The sequence below is a fragment of the Eptesicus fuscus genome, chromosome 3 (assembly GCF_027574615.1).
Source record: "Eptesicus fuscus isolate TK198812 chromosome 3, DD_ASM_mEF_20220401, whole genome shotgun sequence".
NCBI lineage: Eukaryota > Metazoa > Chordata > Mammalia > Chiroptera > Vespertilionidae > Eptesicus > Eptesicus fuscus.
Genome location: NC_072475.1, coordinates 68,670,782 through 68,691,254, shown reverse-complemented (window position 1 = coordinate 68,691,254; position 20,473 = coordinate 68,670,782). Strand labels below are relative to the sequence as shown.

General features: G+C 39.6%; 1 pseudogene; it reads right to left on the bottom strand.

The window, feature by feature from the left end:
* Positions 1 to 18,031: 18,031 nt before the first annotated feature.
* On the bottom strand, positions 18,032 to 19,316 carry LOC103290777 (GPN-loop GTPase 1-like; annotated as a pseudogene).
* Positions 19,317 to 20,473: the final 1,157 nt, after the last annotated feature.

Below are 20,473 nucleotides of genomic sequence, written 5' to 3'. Positions count from 1 at the left end.
TGAAATATCCTAACTTTCAAAAAAGGTTGGCAACAAAACAAAACAAAACAAACAAACAAAAAAGGTTGGCAACTAATTCAACATTCCTTGAAAGCCAAATTCCAAATACTCTTTGGCTATATTCAGACTGCAAGTCCCACCTTATGACCTTAGCTTTAACATATCAAAGAAAAAGCAGCCAGTGGAGGGGCTGGGAGCAGAGATAAGAAAGACAGAGCTTTAGGTAGCTCTTATATGGAGTGAGAATTTGAGATAAATAAATTTATAAGGGAAAATTATAGAGATATTTTCAGTGTGATGGGTGATATGGCTGCATTTGTAAACCAAAACACCTTCAGTGCTTTTAAAATTATATTTGTATTTTTCTTTTGGATGTGGTAACACACTAACACTGGCTATAAAATAAGATGAAAACAGCCTGGCTATATATGCTTGTGCTTGTATATGATAAATACTGTGTAGCCAAGTTTTTATGAAAAGATCATATTGGATTCTGTGTCAGAGTTTATGATAAAACCATAGCTTTCAGGGATTTGTTGAGACCCTTAAAGCTGTTCAAATACAGCATAAAGGTAGAATGCATTGCCAGGTTATTACTATTTCCAGACAGCAGATCCACCCAATATAGAGCATAAGTGCTAAAAGATGGACTGAAATGATTCCAGGCCTGTTTTCTGATTTCCATTAGACACACGTGCCCATGTGCACACACAGGTTTGCCTAGCTGTAAAATAGATACTTCCTATTTGCAACACATTACTGAATAGGTGTTACCAGTCCAAAGTCCATGTGACCAATGCTCCAAAGTCCAAAACTCAAAACATTAGCATTTGGAGTAAGGAAACTCTATTTTTTGAGAAGGTGCCAAACAAGAAGGTGAGAGTCCTAATCCTCAAATCCATAATAAGAAAGTGTGAGTTCAGGCTTCTTTTATGCCAAAGGGAGGGAAATTGGGAAGGACTGTTTTTACAAAAATTCAAGTCCCAAGCAAATTCCTTTAATGAGTAGCATGTCTAAAGCAGGAGCTATTATTAGCTTGGAGCCAAGGGAACAACAAGCAGGCCCCAAAAAAGATGGAGTCAGAGAGACCCAGGATTTCACTCTGTTGCAAAGGTATTTGTAAAAGGTTCATCCATTGGGTCTTCAATCTACCTCCATCTAAGGTGATCTAAGGTAATCTCTATCACCTAATCAACTGACTAGAATAAATTTTAAAATCAGTCCTTAAATAGTGTCATCATGGAAGACCACATTTAACACTGTTAGCTATTTTACTCATTTAAATGCAATTTTAAAATATTACTTGTAAAGTCTGCAATCCACATTATGTTAAATGAGAGAATGTAGTTTTATTTAAAGAAAATGGATTTTGAAGTGAGCAAGACCAAGGTTAGATTGTGACTCTATCACCCACTAACTGTAAAATTTGCTACCTCATTTAACCTGAGAATGGGATTCCAGCTTCTAAAAGGAGGATTCTGCTCCCTACATGGTAGGGTTATTAATAATATTAAAATGAGATTTCTAGAGCATCAAGCACAGTAGAAACCATGAAATTTATTTTGCTATTTCCTCTTAAAAATAATGCTATTGCTTAAGTCCAACTAAAGTGATTTTTTTTCCCAGAATTACTATTGGATAGTTATGAGGAACCATGTATTCCCTAGGGGCAGTTAGTTGCTAATTGAGGAAAAGGTAGCTAAAAGCTGATTAGAACTAACAGGACCAAGGGGACAAAAATAATAATAAAAGATTGGACTCCAGAGCCTACCAGAGTCAAGATCTCTTAAAAATGTCAAGCTTCCAGGTGGAACCATGATGAACTAGGAATAATGCTAAATCAGAATTAGATCAGCTCTTGCTGTAACTAAAGCCCAACACTCAATCCCTGAAAATAGATTAAGGAAATCTTAACTTCCATTGTCCCAAACAGATTGCCAGAAAAACACATATCCTCTCTGGAAGAAGGTATTATCAATCTGAATTAGAAATTATTTCTATAATTTTCACATACAGTATCCAACATTTAATAAAAAGTAATCAGCATATGAGGAATCAAAACAGTATGAAAGGGGAAAAAAGCTGACAATAGCAACAGATCTATAAGAGCTTGAGAGATAAATATGGATACTGGGAAGCAGTTTGGTCCTTTCTGGCCTTGCTTTAAAGGAGGGCCATTTTATGGGCTTGTGACCTGGTCAGTTACATATGGCCCAATGTTTAGAGAGACTAAGCCTGGCTCAGCACTCTACATTTGCCAATGGAAAGTTTTACTAGTTTTGAACAAGGGATTTGGATTTTCCATTTTGCACTGCATCCTTCAAATTGTATATGTAGTCCTGCTTTTAAGATGCATCAGACAACATACTTCGCCCAGTGCTCTGTGAATAATTAGGTCTTCCAATCCAATGGGAAGGATCAGGTACTATTCCCAGCCTTGTGTGAGAATCAGTTATTGTTCTGTTTAATATTCTCTAGTAGTTCTTTCTCCTACCTCAGTTTGTTTCCTTACAAGCATGTTCTGATCAGTATTCTCCTGAGTACTCAAAGGAGACCTTCAAGATTCCCAGGATTCTCTTTTTATGAGGCTCTCTCCTCTCCTGTACTCAACTTTGCAAACTCAGGGAGTCTACCTGAAATCTCTTTCCTGCACAAAAGTCTGCAAACTTTCTCAAGACAATAATCCGGGGTAATTTTTTGAACACCTCATGTATTTCCTATCTCATAGGGATCACTGTTCTTCACTGCCTGATGTCCAACATCTTGAAAAAAGTTATATATCTTGTCTAGTTTTGTCCTTGTTGTTACTGCAGGTAGAATGACTTATCCCATCCTGATACCCCACCTTGGTTAGAATGCAGTCATCCAACAGCATTTTTTAATAGCCCCCAAATCTAAATGTCCCTGATGTTCATCAGCAGTAAATGGATCCATAAATTGTGGTATGTTGATAAATTAAATACAATTACAAAAATAAGAAAATATATCCTAATATATAAAAGCTCTGTGTCATAATGACCAGTAAAGACCGAGGCTCGACCAACCAGAAGTCAGTCCTGCAGTCAGGCTTGGTGCCCCAGCACTGACTGCTGAGGGGGCTGCGAATCAGGGCCAGAGAGAGGCCTGAAGAGAGAAGCAGGGACTGATCCATTGCTTCTGTGGCAGCTATTGATCAGCACTTGCTTCTCTCTTTCTCTCCCAGTCTGGCAAGTAGCCATGCCTCCATTTCTCTCCAGGCCTCCACCGGGGCTGCTTATCAGCCCCACCTTTCTGATCAGGTCCCATTGATAGGTCCAGAAACGCTGACTGGCATAGGAACCGACCAATCAGAACCAAATGTGGGTGCTGTGAAGAACCAATGGCTGCCTAGGATGCGGAGCTTCTGACGCTGACTGGCATAGACACCGGCCAATCAGAACCAAATCTGGGTGCTGTGGGGAGCCAATGGCTGCCTAGGAGGTGAGGCTTTTGATGCTGACTGGCATAGAAACTGACCAATCAGAACCAAATTGGCCAGCATAGGAGGGAAGTTGGGGGTGAGATGAGGCCAGCAGGGGAGGGCAGTTGGGGGCAACCAGGCCAGGAGGAGAGGGAAGTTGGGGGCAAGATAAGGTTGGCAGGGGAGAGCCATTAGGGGCGAGATCAGGCTGGCAGGGGAGGGCAGTAGAGGGCAACGAGGCTGGCAGGGGAGGGCAATTAGGAGCGATCAGGCAGGCAGGCAGAGGCAGTTAGGGGCAACCAGGCCGGCAGGGAGGGCAGTTAGGGGTGATCAGGCTGGCAGGCAGAGACAGTTAGGAGCAATTAGGCATGCAGGCAGGTGAGCAGTTAGAAACCAGAGGTCCCAGATTGCGAGAGGGATGTCCGACTGCCCGTTTAGGCCCAATCTCAGGGATCGGGCCTAAACGGGCAGTCAGACATCCCCCAAGGGGTCCTCAATTGGAGAGGGTGCAGGCATGGAGGAACCCCCTCCTCCATGCATGAATTTCATGCACTGGGCCTCTAGTGTAATCATATTCAGCAATAACATGAATCCTGCAAACAATGTAAAATAAATCAGATATAAAAGAATGCATAACTTATAACTTCAAAAACAGACAAAACTAAACTATTGCATCAGAAGACAGGATAGCGGTTACCTTGGAAAAGGAGGGAGGAAGGGTTGTGATCTGGAAGGGACCCAAAGAAACCTTTCCTCCTGGCAGTGTTCTCTTACCTGATGTGGTTGGTAGTTAAACAAGTGATTTCTTTCTAATAATTACTGAGCTGCATGCATTTATATTTGGTTCACTTTTCTGTGTTCGTGACCAAGTATAACTCACATAATAGAAAAAATAATAATGGATAGTAAAAGGGAATGTATGTAACAAACAACAAAAATACATATTCTTTTCACAAAACTCAGAATTCCAATAAGCACATTTGGAAAAGATTTTTGTCAAGAGGTGTGTAACATCTTTGCCAGGAATATTCTAAAATTCCTGAGATACAAGCTGTAAGATAGCTATTAAAGAAGAGTGGTTTTTGACATTAATATACATTCTTACTAAGTACAATATGTGTCAAGAAATCTTTCTGCTGAAACAGCCACATTGTACCAAATTGTTTCCTTGTTTATGAAAATTTTATGTATATTTATTTGCAATCATTTCCATTAAAATGTTTCATAAATGACTAGTACCTTAGGTCTGGATTATTGATCAGTGGCTTGATATCCCCTTTGAAGTTTGCGGGTACTTCTAATAATAAATACAGTTTTGTAGCCAATTTAACTCAAATGCCCAGATTCATCCACATCTGCAATTTATGTGGCAGGGCTTGTGACTAATAGAAAACATGGGCTCTGGCTTTGTTTGGCTATCAAATCCTATGTGAAAATGTCACTGCCAGTAAGTTTTTGTTTCCAGATATGTGTTTTCACTGATTTGACAGTGAACCTAAAAAGTGAAATAGGTATGAAGAACAAGAGAAATTCTAAATGCTCACCCTTCAGGAGTTTTGATATTATCAACTTGCCAGTGTTGTCCATAAAGAAAAAAAAAACCATGCAAGAACAAGTCTCTTTTTCATTACCATTGCTTTTCGGTATAGAAGAGCAGGACAAATCCACCCAAACAAATTAATGACAGTACTAACCAATGTTATTTTGAACTTGGTAAGATAAGACATTTGGATTTGACTTATTTTGAAGGCTTTCAAAAATATAATGTGCAATACACATTGTTTTGAAACTACAGTTATCAAAGCAGTTTAGGGTGTTAGAAAATGGAGAGTATTTAAAGGTAGAAGCTCAGAATAGGACTCTTCACCCTACCACTTATAAGCTGTGTTACCTTAATCAAGTCACCAAGTTAATTTCCTTTATCTTTTCCTTCATCTACGAAATGATGATAACACTGATAACTGCCTCCCTGGGTAATATAGATATAAAATGAGATGAAGAAAAGATGTCCTATGGGCAAAAATGTATGAATACCTTCTACACAACAAGCCCCTCATTTTACACAGGTGTAAACAAAACAGAAGTTAAATGACCTGCCCAAGGTCACAATTGATTAAATCCCTTGCATTTGATGTTCTGTTTAATTAAGCAAACTGACTCCATCCTTCACATTCCTATGCTGTACTGTCCTCCTGGTGCTGTGAGGACCTCAGCCCCTGAGCTCAGTAAGGTGTTCTGAGTGGTGAGAATGGAGGAGTCATTCTGACGAGAAGGTGAGAGTCACTGCAGCACAGTTTGAATTTTCATTAAATAAAGGAGTTGTACATAATATTTTTTCATTCACAGTCTTCACAGCCTTTCACATAATTGACTTAACATGAGCAAAATCTTTTCAACTAGATCCTATCACACTGATACCGTTGTAATTAATACCGTAGCTGTGAATAACTGGAAAGGAGCAAAGGGAGGGCTGGGTGGTATAGGCTGGCATTAGTGCAGCTTTGCCAGGAAGCTGTAATTTAGACACATGCCCAGAAAAGTCTGGATGAAATAGGGAAGGTACTTATTTGTCAGTCACACCTGGGAGCAGGTCATGGGCCAGAATAGGTGTGGCCAATGCAAGTGCAGGAAGACTTGAGATACTTAAACTCCTAAACAAAAGACTTGTTCTACAACCTGATAGTCACTTAATGACCTAAGCTCCTTGTACACTTTGTCTCAGAATGGCATTTGCAGGCCCTGTCATAAGCAAAATGGCTTATTTCTATTATGAGGGTGACACAAGATAAATGGATTGAAGATAGTGATTGAAATATAATCTTTTAATGCCATGTTAGAAGTTAGAGACATGGGACAAAGGACTGATCTCCTGGTTCCCACACTCATTGAGTATCACACATGCTCTTTTCAAGTGTAGATTATGCAAACTGATAAAGCTTGGTGCATTGGGTCTGTGTTTATGTCCCAAAACATTTGAAGAACATGCCATGTGAATAGTTCAAAACATGTCTCATACTTGGCAAAGGAGAGGTGTTTTCTGGTGTCTACCCAAATGAGCCAGCAATGTTCCCAATAGTTCTTCATAGTAAATCATGAAGAGAGTAATTCTTTCAAAAATTCTTGAGTGCTTTCAGAGTTTATTAATATAGTGATTTAGAAACAGGATTCCCATAAATCCAAACTGGGTTTGCCTCAAAACATCAAAACAATCTTGGGGCAACCAAAATGTATTTTTGAATTACATACTTTTTTTTCTTTGCATTCAATCTAAAGGATAGGTTATACATTTATAGAAAAAGGTAAAATGTTCTCCTTTTGTCCCTCAACAAAAACTACTCAATGGAAATACTGCCTATGGCACAAAAATATAAAATATATTAGGATCAGAAAATACAGCATAAAATTAAATATATGCAGTTATTGACAACCTTAAAACCATTTTAAATTTTCAAAGCAAATGAAAACCTTCATTATCATTAACATCGCCGTCATCCTTATCTTCAATGAGCTATTTGTAATTTAATAAGTGGCTGTCAGTGATGGTGTTTTGATTTGAAGCATGTCTTAAAATGTTTTTTTAAATAGTCACCTAAGACAAGCATTATTAGACCATTTAGTTAATCATGTTATCATATATTCATTGGGGGGAAAAAGAGAAAAGAAAAGAAGAACATTTAAAAAGGGAAGCATTTATCTGACTGATTAAAGATTATATGAATACAAATACAGCCCTAGACTTCCTACAGAGCAAGTTGAGTCCACTAGCTGAATTTTCCCCAAATTGGAGGACAATCAGTACTGTTTGAGGAACAAAGTAAATGCTTAAAACATGTATTTTTAATGATTAGTTGGAAAAACTTTAGCACTGCAAGAAGTGATATTCCAGGTACTGGCTATATTCTAAACAGCAAAGTTTAAAACACCTTGATTCCCCAAAGACCATAGCCTTCTAAGTCTGCCAAGAGCACTGTTATTCACACTTTTCTGAAAGCAATCACTGGCCCTAATGCAAAAGCCTAAGAAGTGAAGATGACTCGTAGATTGGGGGTTAAGACCCTGGTTCCCATACTGCAATTGGTTTTAGTGAACTTTTAAAATAATTTTGTCTAGGACACCTCAGAGAAATAAAACTAGATAATAGTGACAGCTGGAAGCAAATTTTTGAAATTTCAAGGCACATGTGAGAGAAAATCATATACCTAAAATTTCATATTTCAAATTTACTCTTTATGTAACATGTCTAAGTGTAAATGTAAAAAGCAAGTTCACATAGCATAATACTAATTGGAATTTACAAACAAAAATAAAGCTTAACCCAAGTACATCTATATACAACTCTGTATCATTTGTTTTATATATATGCATGTGTGTGTATCCATATCTAGAGAGAGAGGGCGCATTGAAACACAGATATGTGTTCACTATGGCCTCTTTCTTTTCAATTCCTCACCAAGCTAGTTTTGTCAGGAAAACGATTGCTCTTTTTGAGTAAGAATTCAAAAATTTTCAAGTTGATGTCATTATGCCCTAAAATGAAAACACCAGACCCACCAGGCTGCCTGCTGGGAATGGAGGTCAATACAGACAGAAGATGACAAGATACTCAATTTAGAAAACTCGCAGTGAAAAAAGTTATGAAATCATTTCAGGACTGTGGCAAGTCCTTATTATAACCTGTCCTTGAAGATTCTGTAACACTCTCTAGAGTCTGATACTTGTGTGTTTAGCTAGCTCATCTACAGGGCATACTTATCTAGAATCTTAGCCCTAAATCCTCATCCTATCTAATAAAGAGGGAATATGCTAATTGACCCTCATGCTGTCACAAAGATGGCAGCACCCACAGCCAGTAAGGAGGGAATATGCTAATTGACTTATCCGCCCTCAAAGATGGCGGTGATCACAGCCAATAAGGAGGGAATATGTGAATTTCCTGCCCCGCCCTCAAATATGGCAGCACCATAGCCAATAAGGAAGGAATATGCTAATTGACTGCCCCATCCTCAAATATGGTGGCGCCCATAGCCACAAGATAGCGGTGCCCAGTCCCCTCAGCTGGCCTGAGGCGCAGGCAAGCCTCAGATGGCAGCTGCCCAGCTGCCCAGGGCTGACCCGAGGCATAGGCAAGCCTTAGATGGTGGCTGACCAGCCGCCCAGGGCCGCCCGAGGCTCAGGTAACCAGGGCCAGCTGAGGCTTGCACTGCCAGCAGTGGCAGCAGCAGAGGTGTGATGGGGCATCATCTTCCCCTGATCGCCAGGTAGCCTCTCGCCCTTGAGGGCTCCCGGACTGTGAGAGAGGGCAGGCCGGGCTGAGGGAACCCCCTCCAGTGCATGAATTTTCATGCATCGGGCCTCTAGTTGTTCATAATAGGGCTGTGATCATCAGTGGGGATAGTCTCAATAGGGTTCTGTAAAGCCCCAAGACCTATTGAAACATGTGTTGTTTATGCAAGAGACAAAGCAAATAGAACTAAGAGGGCCTGCCTTTTATTTTATATCAGCTTCTACTCATTTTGATTTCCATCTCAGTGATGCAACTACTACACTTCAATATATTTCTCCCATTTCCACCCCCTAGCTACAGCACTAAATTTGAAAAGGAAATCCATGTTTATCTCTTATGGACTTGGAAAAAATGGGTTATAGAAACTAAGAAATATATATCATTTCTCCTATTGAGAGTAAAGTAAGGGCATGAACAGTGATATTTTCTTCCTGTGCAGGGTATCATCTGAGAGAGTATCATCTTGAGCTCAGTTGCTGATATCCAGGGAATCTAAAAGCAATAGCATCCTGTAAAGATTTGCTCTATTTAAGTGGTAAATATGATGATCAAAGTGGAGGAAAAAGTTTATGTCTATCTACAATAATTTAATTTAATAATTATTTGTTGGAGGATAATTATTAATGGAGTGATGTGAAAACATGAAATAAGTATGAAACAGTCTCTACCCCCAAAATAATGTAATTGGTAGATAGAAGAAAGCTGAACACATAAAACTTACAAGGAATAATAAAAGGTTGTGTACAATTAGCTTCATGGAAGAGCTTAATATATATTTGTGAATACATGTTAGCAATACACATTTTATAATTTTTCACTTCTCTAGGTTTCACTTTATTCATCAAGAAGATATGGACAATAACCTGCCCAAAATGAGGATTAAATTGGGTAAGGTATAAAGTGCTGATGATGCATTGATATAGAGCCGATCCTCAATCTGTGCTACTGTTATTATTCTTTTGACTTCTTTTATAGATTCTATTATTGCCCTTTTTCCTATAGACCAAGTGATTGAATGTGAAAGACCTAAACCTATTAGAAATGATTGTTCAACAGAGTACAAGATTACCAAACCGGGCAATCTATGCCAATAGAATTAAGATATGAACTCAGGAGTTTAAATGTAGCCTGAAGAAACTTCTGCTGAAAGAAACTGAAAAGAGAAAAAGAATGTAAGTTGATTCATATTTCAGGGTTTAAATAACCTGAAAGAAATAAATTAACTAATCAGAAGCAGATTAACTAGAATATGCTTAAAACAAGTTTGTTGTTCAATGAATATTTAGTGTGTGTTGGGGGAATAAGAATGAGAAAAGAGGCATCTATGCATGTGAAATCCATGATTTGAGAGGCTACTTGAATTTCAGATTAGGCAAACAGCAAACCAGTACTTTTAGCCCCTCACTATTTAATACCCTGAAACTCCCAAAGAAATACAGGAATTAAGAAAAGAGAAAGTGCTTGCTACTCAAAAATGGCTTTAAAAACAAACAAACAAACAAAAGAAACAGTTCACCTTCTAAACACATTGACAAACCTAAGACACGTCTATCTAAAAATTCTGGCATGTTCATTGTATGAATGCAGGTCTACAGAGCCCAGGCAGCAGTCACTAAGTGGAGAGAGTTGGCCACAGATTTGTATATAAAGATACATATGAGAGAAGAAATTGAAAATGAATGAAGAGATGACAATTCAAGTCTGATCATTATTTTAAGCTCAGTGAAGCAGAATTGAATAACAAATTAGTATTTGTCATTTTAAAGGTTTGTCTTTGCAAAATTTTGTTAAATTTGCAAGATTATTTGCCACAACAGGAGTAATTCTTACCAGATGAGCACTGATCTAAAAAGATAAAGATCTAAACCATGGATTTTCCTCTCATTATTCTTATTAAATGCAATTAGAACCTTTCATTGAAACTGCTGGAGCAATGCATGAACCAGTATTATTACTAGACATGTTTAGATGAGACAAGATTTTTAAAATATGAATCTGATATTGTTATCCTATATCAGTGATGGCGAACCTATGACACGCGTGTCAGCACTGACACGCGTAGCCATTGCTGATGACACGCGGCCGCTGAGGTGGCCGCATGCCAAGGATGAAACATTTGCTGCTCCTGAGGATGAAACATTTGCGAAATAACGTTTTTTCCTCAAAGTGACACACTACCCGAGTTATGCTCAGTTTTTTGGCGAAGTTTGACACACCAAACTCAAAAGGTTGCCCATCACTGTCCTATATAATAAAAGCCTAGGTGGCATCGCACGATGTCGTCACAAGATGGTCGCTGCAACATCATAACAAGATGGCCGCCCCCATGTCATCACAAGATGGCTACCATAAGATCGTCACCACAAGATGGCCAGCAGGGGTAGGCAGTTGTGGGCGATTAGGCCAGCAGGGGAGGACAGTTGCAGGCAATCAGGCTGGCAGGGAGCAGTTAGGCATCAATCGGGCCAGCAGGGGAGAGATTAGGGGGCAATCTGGCAGGTAGGCAGGCAGGCAAGGGGTTAGGAGCCAGCAATCCCAGAGTGTGAGAGGGATGTCCAACTGCAGGTTTAGGCCCAATCCCACAGGGGTCCCAGTTTGGAGAGGGTGCTGGCTGGGCTGAGGGATACCCTCCCCCCATGCTCAAATTTCATGCACTGGGCCTCTAGTATCATATGATCACTTTGTTTTAAATGCATTAAGTTAATAGTGAAACAACATTGATTTCTACAACTTTACTATAATCACACACTTGAGATGAGCAAATATCCAAATGAGGCATTATTATCCTAAGGGGAAAAATGAGAAGTGATAAATTGAATTTTTAAGAACTTGTTTATTTTCAAATGAAAGATTCAAGCCACAACATTTAAACATTTAATAAAATTATTCAATCATTAAGTATCACAGTGGATACTGCTAGTCAAATTCCAAGAATATATTTTCAAGTCATAAATATTAATAATCCAAGTTTGTCTTCAAATTTTAACATGACTGAATCAGCCAGATGTTCTTCCATTTATTTGTTATTTTTATTTCTGCACAGGTATTCATTCTATCTTCAAAGATTGTGAAAATATCACTAGAAATTAAAAGATGGAAATAAATGGAATTTAATATGTTTCCTGGCTCCTATCTTTTATGGCTGTATTAATAATTCCATTCAAATGTCAATATTTAGTTTTGAGAATGCATATGAAACAGTACATGAGATAAAAGACCAACTGAAGGACCAAATGATATTTAGTCTTCATTTCTGTACTGTCCTTGTCTCTCTTCAACACAGAAAACCAGCAGCATTTGGCTAAATATTGTATCCCGTCCACATGCCATCAATAGTAAAGGATCTTGTTATAATATTTGTTAAAATGCAACATAACTTTCAAAACTGTGCATTAACAAGATGCAGCGCTTACCTATGAAGCATGTTTCTGGTGTCTGTTTCCTCTTCTTCATTTATGTGCAACATCTCTACCTCTCTGTACAGGCCCTTGAGTGTTTACCCTCTTTAACATCTCTCTATATATCTCTGCCTGTTTATTCAGAGTATTGTTTATAAGAGGTGGGGTGGGGGAGGGCAGATACTTTTTCTTCTACCCTTCTAAATTCTCAGTCAGCATCCCTGTAACAAAAGACAGATTAGTAAGAGTATATTAACAAAAGTATATTAACATACTAGAGGCCCAGTGCACAAAATTTGTGAACAGGAGGGGTGGGTCCCCTCAGTCCAACCTGCACCCTCTCCAATCCAGGACCCCTCGGGAGATGTCTGACTGTGGGTTTAGGCCCAATCCCAGGGATTAGGCCTAAACCGGCAGTCGGACATCCCTCTCACAGTCCGGGACCGCTGGCTCCTAACTGCTCACCTGCCTGTCTGTCTGATTGCCTCTAACTTCCCCCCCTGCCAGCCTGGTTGCTCCCAGCTTCCCCCCCTGTCAGCCTGCCCCCAACTGCCCCCCTGCCTGCCTGGTTACCCCTAACTGCCCCCCCGCCCCTGCCGGCCTTGTCACCCCTTATTGCCTCCCCTGCTGGCCTGGTGATTCCCCAACTGCCCCCCCTTGCTGGCCTGGCACCCCCAACTGCTCCCCCTGCTGGCCTGGTCACCCCACACAGCCTGCTGTTCAGTCGTTTGGTCATTCTTCACTAACCCCCCTGCTGGCCTGGTCGCCCCACGCAGCCTGCTGTTTGGTCATTACTGTTACTGTGATGGTGTCCTGAACAATTTGCATATTCCTCTATTATTAGTATAGATGTATCTCATATATACATGGAAGATATCCAAGGAAATGAGTAACTCTCCATGATGTGTCTTAGAATTCAGGCTTCCAGATCATCTTCACCTAAATCAAAGAGAGAAGAATATAGAGGAGATGAGTTATGCAAAGATGACTAGGAAAAAGTAGGGCAGACAAGACTAAGGTTTTTTGTTTGTTTGGTTGGTTGGTTTGATTTGTTTTTTAAAATGCAAATTTAAATCAGTGCCTTCTACATTGATAAGATTCCCTGGTACTTTAGGGTAATCCTTCTCTTCCTGGTGCAGAAAGGGAAATATTTTTACAAATGGTGACTTCTCTGTTTGCAGAGTTTCTCCTAAGCATGCTGTTTCTCAAAATCATCAGCTCAAAATAATCCTCATGCCAAAGAGGCATGTTTGGGGGTGGAGTACTCCAGTTTCCTATAGACGTATTGTGGGGTGGCACATTCTGGTCTCCTTCCAGTTTCAAGATGGGAATCAAGAACATGACAGTGGCCATAAGATAAAAGTATTGATTAAGAATTGGGATAAGGACCAGAAACAAGTGTTTACAGTAGAAACCAGTACACATTACAGAGACTCACTGTAGACTTAGAGAATGAATATTTTATTTAATTTCACTGCTAACCCAGTAAAATATATATTGTTATTCCAGATTATTAAATAAGAAAACTGATTTTGAAATAGACTGTGTACATTGTCACACAGCAAAAATAGTGTACCAAATTGAAATGAAAACTAACAGCAATTTGGATGCAAAGCACCCATTCTTCCCACTGGTCTCTGTCTACATATATGTATATAGTTCTCTTCACATGCATCTTTATTTTAAATTATTTCCTCTTATCTCCTTTGTATCTTTCTCCTTTAAAATAACTATAGCATCAGCCCTGGCCAGGTGGCTCAGTTGGTTGGAGCATCTCCTGTACACCAACACGTTGAGGGTTTGAATCCCTGGGACAGGTATGGGAGGCAGCCAATTGATGTTTCTCTCTCTGTCTCTCTCTATCTCTCTCCCTTCCTCTCTCTCTAAAAAGCAATGGAAGCATATCCTCTGGTGAGGATTAACAATAAATAACTATAGCATCATGCAAATTTTAAGACATTTTCTGTGAACATTGAATACTATTTTATGTTCTCTGGTTATTAGTTTAAAAAGGAATTGGGGCCTGGAAGAGAATGTTGAATTTATCTTGTAAGAAAGAAAGAGTTAGACTATATTACTATAAATTTTTTTCTCCTCTGTGGATCAGGTCAGTAATACAAAAAAACACACAAAAAACAAAAAAACAAACAAACTTTCTATCCCGCTCTATAATTTGAAACAGTATCTCATATTTTACTGCTACTAGACATGTAAACTAAAATTAAAGCAACTCAAATGTTTGGGTGTGTATACTTAAGCAGCTTGCAATATAAAAGGAAATGAAACAGATGTAGAAATAGAAAGAAAAAGCCATTTTTAGCAAATTAAACTTTTTAAATTGACATTTATTTTTAAGCCCATTCTGCTGCATTTATCTGCTACCCTGAAAGCAAGGTAAATAAGAAGAAAAGGGTGCATGGCATTAGGTCAGATGAGGATTGGGAGATGAAAGAAGGGAAACAGATCTGGGAAAATAATCCTATATAATAAAAGTGTAATATGCAAATCGACTGAATGGTGGAACGACGAGTTGGCGGTTGGTGTGGGGGGGGGGGGGGCAGGGCCGGCAAGCAGGCAGCACCAGGCCAGCAGAGGCATGTGCCAGCAGGCAGAGGGAGGGAGCATTGATCAGGGGGTGGCAGCAATTAGCAGCGGCAGAGTGGCAATTAGGGGGGAGGGGCCAGGGCCGGCCACTGCTTGGCTGACACCAGCCCCTGATTGCAGCCCCTGATTGGCCTGCCTGGTCGCCTCCCACAGAGGGAGTCCAGACTGCAGCTTAGGGGAGCAGGCCTAAGCCGTCAGTTGGATATCCCCTGAGGGCTCCCAGACTGAGAGGGTGCAGGCAGGCTGAGCGACTCCCCCAAGTACATGAATTTTTGTGCACTGGACCTCTAGTACTTTATATGAGGAGGATTAGGATATTTCCCCCAGAAAGATGTAAAGGAAGGAAATAGAGCCCCCAAGCATTATACACCTCCTGCCACCCCAGAAATCCATTTCTGTTGGCAGAGCTTCCTCTCTACCATTCACTATAGCTGACTAGAGTCTGCAAATCTGAGCTTGACTTCTTGTGGACTCTTCTTCTGCTTCCTCCAGTTCCCAAAATAAGAGATACATAAAAAGTAAAATAATAGTCATTGAGGCAGTTCAGCTCACCTTCATATCCTAGTTTGTAGTAAAGCTTCCTATCACTTCTTCCTTCAAGACAGTAAGAACTCACCTCTTTCCTGTTTTCCATAATGATTCATACCCCACTCTAAGCCTTCCTTCTTCCCTTCCTCCCCTCCATTCACATATTCCGTTTTTACTAGATAACTTAAAATGTTTTTGTAACACCAGAGGGCATTTAAACAGTAGTTTAAATTCCCTTCAGGTAATCTTCCTCTAATCAAGATAGAATTAGGACTAGAGAGGGAGTCAGCTTGTCAAAAGTCACAAACCAATTAAAGGCAAATTTAAGCCACCTGAATTCCATTCGAGGCTTTTTCTACTAACTCACATTGTTTGAATCATTTATTCCTTCTGAGAAAATAAAAGAGGCTGTGCTATATTTTGAAGATTTGAAAAGAATGCTTTTAGTCATTTATGAAGTTGTGTGTGTGTGTGTGTGTGTGTGTTTTACCTCTAAATAACCTCACACTCCATTAAGTATAAAATTTCATATCTCATATAAAATTCCATGTTTCAAGTGTAATAATATTTTCAAATTTTTGAGAATCCTAACATACACAAAGCCAAAAATTCAAATAACCCTATTTCCTCCAAAAATCCTGTCAGGGAAAAATATTCAGGACATATATCTTCCCCAATCTGGAAAAAAACACTAAACTGAAAAATTTCTTACCTTAAAAACACATAAGAACTCAATTCTCAGCCCTTTAATAACAACAATAGCAATAACTATCAAAATTTATAGAGCCTTTTCTGTGTGCTGCTAGGCACTGTGCTAGTCAGAGGAAAGAAAGAAAAAAAAGAATGAGAGAAAAGAAGAAAAATAAATCTAATCTGAGAATTTAGGGAGAGGGGCTTTGCGGAGGGTTTGTCCAGGAAAAGAGTTAGCAAGAAAAGTAAGATGGGCATTTTAGGCCAAGCTTTTTTAGTTCTTAGTGAACTAGAAAAATGTGTTATATTCAAAGAGCCCTGAGCAATTTGAAGTTACTGGAATATAGAATGTAATATGAAGAACTGTGGGAAAGAGGTTTGAGAAACAGATACAGACAAATGCATAGAGGGCCTTTTCTCAACATAAGAGTATTACCTGAAATTGATTTATAGTAATATAATCTGTAATCAGATCTTAGTTAACCTGTAATTTCTGTAGAGTGGGTTTGTTTTTATTTTCCTAGCCTTCCATCACCACTGTCACCTTTTTAAAAAAACAAAACACTTACATTTTTAGAATGACTAAATTAGAGAATAGGCACCAGATGGTCAAAGTTCTGGTACCCAGATAAAGCAAGTCACACGAGAATGTCTCCCTGAGATTCACCTGGAGTTGTCACAGGCTGAGTTACAGCAGCAATTTGCAACCTTTTCCACCTCATGGCATACCAAAAATATATATTTTTGCTGATCTGACAAAAATGTATAATGTTGATTCAGTCACACTGGGTGACTATTGTTGTGTTGGCTGTTGTCATTTTTTTTTTTTTATTTGACAATCTAAGGGAAAAGAGGTCAGTGCTCCTGACTAAATAGTCAGGGATTAGAGATCGCTGGGTTATAACAGTGGTCCAAACAGATTGCCTGGCCCTACTCCCAGTTTCTGAGTCAGGTCTTCAGTGTCTATTTCTAACAATTTCCCAGATGATGCTTATTCTTATGCTTATGGTCCAAAAACCACATATTCAGAACCATTGGAGTACATTAGTAGATTAGACAGAGATAACATTCCTTAAGAGAAATGTACTACATTTTACGATACAGCGAAGAAAGGAGGCAGGTAAGTCCTTACCATGACTGTTACATATGGAATGTACACCTGACCCATATCCGTGGCCTTTGAATAAATCACCAAGGATACTAGGTATGTGTCCAGGGGAAACTTTAGTAAACATCTCCTCACTGCAACAGGTTTGAACATGTGGCTTTAAACCTCTCTGATCAACAGAAGTTAATCTATTTGTAGTTATATAGTTTCCTTATTTGAAATTATGACAGGCAGGCTTAAATAAAGTTAAAATTAAAAACTCTTTATCCAAGTCACCATCGAAAGCAGGTTTCTTATTAATTAATTCTATGTTTTGCCCACTGTCTTCAACAAACCTGATGTCCTATAATGAGCTACCCAGCATGAGGACATTTCATACTAACATTGATTGGTTGCCAAGGAGACTCCACTGCCACTCTGTACAAGCTCATGTTACTCATCTCCCTTTCTGCTAAAAGGAGGGGAACTCATGGGTCAAGGGCAAGATGCTAGGGAAATAAAGGCTATAGATCCAGCCTAATAATAGAGATCTGAAGTGAACAATATGTTCTCTCTATATTCCATCTGTCAGCAGCAAAAGTACTTGAGTTCAAATGATAAAACGTGAATTTTTATGCTGGAAGGAATACCAGCATCCAAGAACAGTCAGAATATCCTTTCTTACAAAAATCCAAGGGAAAGGCCAAGGGGAATTGGCATTTACCTGTCAGGTCCAAATGTCTTCTATCCTTGGATTGATCTGAGTCAGGAGATTTTTCCCAGTAAGAGAAACTCTGTTATTCTGAACAAAATTATTCTTTACTAGAGGCCCATCACGTGATTGAAATCCTGTGAGGAGGCACCCTGCCTCCTGCCTCCTCACACGGCCACCCTCGCACGCCTCGTTGCGCATGCAGCCTCCTGCTGATCGGTCATTATGGTGTGATGGCATGATGACCACTAGCATATTGCCTGTTTATTCTGTAGGATAGTAACCACAATCAGAGGTAAGGATAGTTCCTTTGCAGAGTTCCAAACTTTTGGACTTCTAGAAAGTACTCATTGTTTCTCTTCCAGTACCGTGCCATTGGTATTGCATAAAATTCTGGAACACTGGTGTTGCATGGCTTTCCTCTCAATATCATCAGTGTCACTGTCTGCTTCCTCTTCCTCTTCATCCAAGTTTCCCCTGGTCAGGGTCAGGTCAGAAGGGTCAGACACAGGAGACAAGCCATTCCTGTGTCCAAGGCTACAGAGCCCATATCTTTCCGAAGGCGCTCCAGTTGTTCTTTCTGCTGCTGGCTTTGTGCACAGGCCAGTGATTTCGTTGGATGTTCATATTCAGAACGACACTCCCTTTCATATTATTCCACAGCACTGGTGACTTGTAAAAAGCAGCAATTTGTTCTCTCTATATTCCATCTATAGTTCATTTAAGCCTGTACCCAGAACAGTAGACACACCTACCACCCTGAATGAGCTCATTGAATGACCCAGGTTATTGATGTATGCAGTCTTTTGATTCCAGGCATCTTGGTGGTCCTCCAAATCTTCACCCATCCCACTGCAAAGCTGTGCTCAATGATGCCAATTTATTCATGAATGCAATGAAAAGGAGCTTGGTTTTGTACACGATGCAGGGCCTCGGTGATGACTGTCCCAGAAACTGGCCAGGTGAATACTTTAATCTACCTAGGTGTGTCAATCAGGACATATTTAGACATGTACGAGTCCTTCTCAATAAATTTCATCATTGAGCGAGCATGGAGGGACCTGAAGAGTATGAGGCTAACCAAAATAAACCAGTCAGAGAAAGACAAGTATCATATGGTCTCACTCATACGTGGAATCGAATGAACAAAATAAACTGTTGAACAAAATAGATCCGGAGACATAGAAGCATGGAACAGACAGTGGGAAGGTTGAGATAGGTGGGTGGGTGGGAAGAGATCAGCCAAAGAACTTGTATGCAAATGTGTATAACATATGGACACAGACAATAAGGTGGCGAAGGCCTGGGGCAGAGAATGGGGGAGGGCAGGCTAGAAGGGGTCAATGGGGGAAAAAGGAGGACATATGTAATACTTTCAACAATAAAGATTTAATTAAAAAATAAAAATAAATGTCATCACCTGATCAAATCTGCTAGCAAAGAGATTAAATGAGATCACTATGCCACCATTGGGCCCAATCCCATACATGGATCCTTAGTTGAGGATGTAAATTGTTTATAGATGAATCTAGATAATAAATTTTATACCAATATAGCAAGAAAGGAAACTTCATGCACAGGGGTCCAGATTGATCTCATAAGGTGGAGAGCTATGCAGGTGTCCTGAGAGCCTCTGTACAATGGTGGTTTTCCCAGGTCTCACCACCCCCAACACCAACACGCACACTGTGGGCCAAAGATGCCCGAAGCCTGGGCTCAGCTGCCACCACTGTCACCTTTCATAAGTAATCAAAGTGAGCATACATGAGATTTGGACTCATCTTCAGTATTCATTTGAAAAAAAACAACAAAAAACTATTGCTAATATATATGCATTAAATGTTTTTAAATGGAAGACTTATTCAGAAAATATGAATGAATGTTCCGGACCAGAGGTTATTATTTCTATGTCCCTGAAGTGAAGAAGTCAATTTCAACTTAGTAAACATAATGGTATGTACTTTTACTTTTGTCACTCATAAATAGATCACAGTAAAGTATTGTTTTATTCAGTTGCTTTTTTATGAACAGATCACTGTCAAAGCTTTTGAGAAGTAAAGAGGTCCAGAAAACATGGGGTCACCCTGCAGCATGGTAATCCTCTGCTCTCCATTCCCTTCTAGGTTTAATGGCTATTGTCAGTCTCTGTAAATGTAGGTAAATCAACAAAACCCAAATCCAACTGTTCTGCAGCAAGCACCTGATATGAAGTCATCTATAACTTCTTTGCATTCAAATAGGATGTCTCCTTTCAAATTCTCTACTCCATTTAACAAGCTACATAGTATGTTAACTTTCTTGGCTCTCCTGAGAAACGTGCCCTGGTTGTGGCATGCTGGCATAACTAAAGAAATTTTCTTTCAAAGAGCCAAAATTTTCTAGGCTCATGGATTTATTCCAATCAGCATCCATCAACTTTTGAGTATTGGTGTGCGTTTAGGGCTGTGCCAGGCATGGTGGGAGACATCAATGAAAGAACATAACCTGACACTTGCTCTCACCAAGTTTATGATCAAGTTCAGGGAAACAAGACTAACATACCCGCAACAACTGGGAAACAGTTTGAGACAGTATATAATTAAGTGCTGAGTGTAATACTGGCTGTACATGCACAATACTTCACTAATTACCTATTCCTTTATGGAAGTAATACTTAACTTCGGGGATTTCAATCACAATTTCTCTATAGGCATTCATTCTTGTAACCAGCAATTCAATTCAATGCAAAGAG